The following is a 4,546-nucleotide window of genomic DNA, read 5'->3' on the forward strand; positions in this document are numbered from 1 at the left end:
ATCTCCCCATTTCCTACTCACTTATCTCCCTGGAGATCTTAGCAATCCTCAGAGCTTCCACTGTATTGCCAGGCTGAAAAATTTCAAATTCCTACCTCTATCCTGTATCTCTCATCGAGTTCACTGCACAACTCCAATTGGAAATCTCTACATATTAACTCCTGGATGCTTATATTTTGCATCACCAAAGTAAAACTCTCACCTTATCCTAAAATACATTTTTTTAAAAATATGTCTCGATTTTACTGTTGCTGATAATGAAATCATAACCTTCTCATTCTAGGCATTCCTTACTTCTCTACTTATCCATTCAATCAGCTGGCAACCAACACCTATTGATTCTGTCTCTGAAATGTCCTTTTGTTTCATCTTCATTAGCTTCCTATTATCATCATCCTTGAATAAGTCCTTAAAATGTGTTTTTGGTTTTACCTGGACCACTTACACCCTATCCTGTTATCTATTTTCCTTGAACCCGGTGAAAAACATTATTTCAACATACCAAAAATACTCTTCCTAAAAATCAAGCTTTGGGCATTTCATCTTCTGCTCAAAACCTTTCAATATCTGGTGGCTTTCAGAAGAAATCTATCAGTTTGGTGTTCAAGTCCTCCTCTCTACAGGCTAAAAGTGCCTGAGAAGAAATAAAATAAACAAACCTAAAATCATAACTATCATTAGTTTTGCATCTACTGTGAACCAGATACTCATTAAGCATTTTCACATGCATCATTCTTCACACAGACTTGGAAGGTGGCATTATTATCACTATGTCCAATTTACAGAGCAGTCAGATAATGCATCCAAGGTTATAGAGCTGGTTGGGGGCAGAGCTAGATTTTGAATCACAGACCACTTGCTTCTAAAACATATGCTCTTTCTCCTATTCCATACTATCTGCCTTTTCCATCAAGCCATTTATTCTGGTCAAAGAGAACACCTCACCAAATTGAGAATACAGCCTGTGGTTTCTTCCTTTGAGGTTATCCTCAAGCTCATATCTTCACCTGGCATATTCCTTCTTCCAGTTCCAGAGTCTAAATCTAACCAACCCTGTCTATGAACATTTCTCTAATCTCTACAAACAATAATATTCTTACCTTCCTTGGTATATAACTGATGCTGCCTTAAAACTAAGTCTCAGGTACAATTTGGATTCCCCTCCTTTATATTAAACTTCTTAACACATCCAAATAGATTACTGTTTCATAAATATGTGTTGAATTAAAATGATCACCACTACACTTTCTACTCTAATACCTACATTAGGAGTATGAAAGTAATTAAGAGTCAGAACCAAAGTTGAAGGCCTGCTCAGCAGTTTATTAGAAGTGCTATTTTGGGGAAATTCTTCAGTCTCATTAAATATTAGTTGCCTCGTTTACAAAGTGAGGATATTAAGAGCGACTCACAATACTGAGTTGTTGTGAGCTCATAATAAGGTAATGTAAACAAAGTTCTCATGCAGTATCTCATACCTGTACTTTGTCTATTAGTATTAGTGGGAAGTGATAGTAATGGTAGCAATGTAATTGTCTCTAAAGATACAGTCCATCCTAACTGTAGGAAATAATCATCTGTGCCATTAAATTACCTGCCATTTTATAGAAAACAGGGTAAAAAAATAAACTGAATTAAAAGAGGTTAACTGAGGTCTCTACCAAATCTACCTGACCCAAAACCATAGCCATCATTATAGTCATTATAATCATCATAGCCTCCATAACCTCCACCATAATTTCCATGCCTCATATTTCAAAGCCAGCTCCCCTGCCAATGCTGTTATACCCTCTGCCGGCCCCAGGTCTGTCATAGGGACCTGGCCGCTGCATGGCCATAAGCTTTCGTGGTGGGTCATAGTGAGTTCTGACTTCTGCTTGACTGCTCTTAAAAATTTCAATATACCTGTGCCCTATTCTTTCCTTGTGTTTCTTTAGAGCCTTTTCAGCTATTTTCTGTGAAGCAAACTGCACGAAGGCCTCCCCCGTACTCTTCCCCTGGAAGTCCACCAGCAATGTTATCTCATTTGGCACGATTTCCAACCCTGAGAAGAACTGAACAATTTCTTCCTTGCTACATCCAAAAGGGAGTCCTCTAAGCGGTACAAAGTCATCATTGGCCATGTCAGGACTATTTAGACCAGTATGCTTCAACACCCAATCCATTTCAATGTTGTTTGACATGAATACTTCAACATATCGGTGTCCCATAGTTTGTCTTTTTTCAGGGCCAATTTGACTTCATCTTCTGATTCAAGTTCAACAAAAGCCTCGCCACTCGGTCTGCTTTCTCTGGTATAGATGAAACATATACCTTGAGCCCCATTTTGGATTTTTCAGTCAGAAAAACAAACAAACAAACAAACAAAAACAGAAAAGAAAAAACAAAAAACTCTGCACTTCATCCGCCGAGCAAGACCAAGGAGACCTCAGTTACTGTTTTTCAGGAATGTCTGACCACATATATGGGGATGGTGGCTCTACTTTCCAGAGCACAACTGGACACTGGATACATGCGGGGATTACCTTACAGAGCTACTGAGAATGGCATTTATAATTTTTTTCACCTCTCAACCCTGTGAGAGTACATATTGAAATTGCTCCTGATGGCAGAGTAACTGGTGAAGTAGATGTTGAGTTTGCAACTCAAGAAGATGTTGCGTCGAAAGACAAAGCAAATATGCAACACAGATATGTAGAACTTTTTTTGAATTCTACAGCAGGAGCAAGCGGTGATGCTTATGAACACAGGTGTGTAGGACTCTTCTTGAATTCTACAGCAGGAGCAAGCAGTGGTGCTTATGCAAACCAGTCCAGTTACGGTGGCCCAACCAGCCAGCAGCTGAGTGGTGGTTATGGAGGTGGCTATGGTGGCCAGAACAGCATGAGTGGATATGAGCAAGTTTTATAGGAAAACTCCAGTGATTTGCAATAGAACATTGCATAGGCAGCCAAGGACCAGTGGACAGCAGCTACTACAGTAGCGTATGCTGTGCATCTGTGGGAGTGAAGGGAATGGGAGGGATGTCTAGCATAACTAGTATGAGTGGTGGATGGGGAATGTAATTGATCCTTATCACTGACTCTTGGTCAACATTATTTTAAAGAAAAAAAAAAGTAACAATTTTTGCAATACCAACTTGTGATTTATGCTTACTCTAAGTGGAAATCAGGATTGAATTGAAGACTTAAAGGTTCAATATTTTTTAACACAAATATTCATCTAGGATGTAACAACTAAGTTGAGTAAACTATAACTGTTAAACAATTTTTAGCTTTTCTCAAGTTAGTTCTATTGTAGAATGTAGTTAAACAGTAAGTATATTTAGGTTAAAAAAGTTGAAATATGTTAAATGTTGCTCTTATACCACATCGCATCGAACACTGTTTGTGGAAGCATCTTGAAAAACATGCTTTTTTGTAAAACTCAATATAGGAGCTGTGTCTACAATTAAAAGTGAAATATTTGGCATGTTTGTTAATTCTAGTTTCATTTAATAACTTCCAAGGTATGTAAGTTTAAGCTTTTTTTTTAATTAATGGGGAAATTTTGAGATGCAATACCAATACTTTGGGATTCTGGTCTTGGTGTTTGTATGAAATTCCGAGGCCTTGATTTAAATCTTTCATTGTATTGTGATTTCCTTTTAGGTGTATTGCGCTAAGTGAAACTTGTCAAATAAATTTTTCTTTAAAAAAATAAAATAGCCCTGGCCGGTTTGGCTCAGTGGATGGGGCGTCGGCCTGAGGACTGGGGGGTCCTGGGTTCGATTCTGGTCAAGGGCATCTGCCTTGGTTGTGGGCACATCCCCAGTGGGGGGTGCGTGGGAGGCAGCTGATCGATGTTTCTCTCTCACCGATGTTCCTGACTCTCTGTATCTCTCTCTTCCTCTCTGTGGAAAAATCAATAAAATATATTTTAAAAAAATAATAAAATAAAAGAGGTTAACTGAGGAATCAAGAATAGAATGTGAGACTTAATTGTCAATCATCTCCTCTTATCCTGAGTATAAATTGACTTTTGGATGAAGCTTAGCTGGGTCCATCAACAGGGCTTCTCTAAATGTCTTTAAATGATTGCAGGCTCCAAAGTTGTCATCTCAGGCTGCAAAATGACAAGTCTGGCTGTTGGTACTATCTTTGAAGCTAATACAGGTGTACAGTTTCCTCTGCCATCTATCCAGGAAACACTAACAAGATGAAACAGCAGCAGTGACAGCATCAGGACTTAAGCATATGATGCTACAAGGTGGGCGGCTAATTAATTCCCCCATCAATACAGTGAGCTTCCGTGCCTTATGAATGCAGCCAGGGATTTAAAATCTATCATCCACAGCTTCCAGGAGTCAATAAGTTATTTCTTGCCCTGTTACACTGAACAATACCCCAAGAGTAATGACTAGTAACAGTGTGAGTGGTGGGTCAATGAGATAATTCATCCCACCAACGGTGTTAAGGTAGGTTTGTCATTAGGTCACATGAGCCACAGGGCTCACCTGATGTGCCTGGAGTTTGCCTTGTTCACTGCACATTAGATTCCTATTTAA

The 4,546-nt window shown here is 38.9% G+C and overlaps 1 protein-coding gene and 1 pseudogene across 31 annotated transcripts in view; both read right to left on the reverse strand.

Annotated features, from left to right (window-relative positions):
• The window catches only part of NRXN3 (neurexin 3), a 1,562,383-nt gene that overhangs the window by 356,183 nt on the left and 1,201,654 nt on the right, over positions 1–4,546 (reverse strand). The window lies entirely within an intron of this gene.
• Positions 1,645–2,335, reverse strand: LOC102259267 (annotated as a pseudogene).

This window comes from Myotis brandtii, unplaced genomic scaffold (genome assembly GCF_000412655.1).
Source record: "Myotis brandtii unplaced genomic scaffold, ASM41265v1 scaffold132, whole genome shotgun sequence".
Lineage (NCBI taxonomy): Eukaryota > Metazoa > Chordata > Mammalia > Chiroptera > Vespertilionidae > Myotis > Myotis brandtii.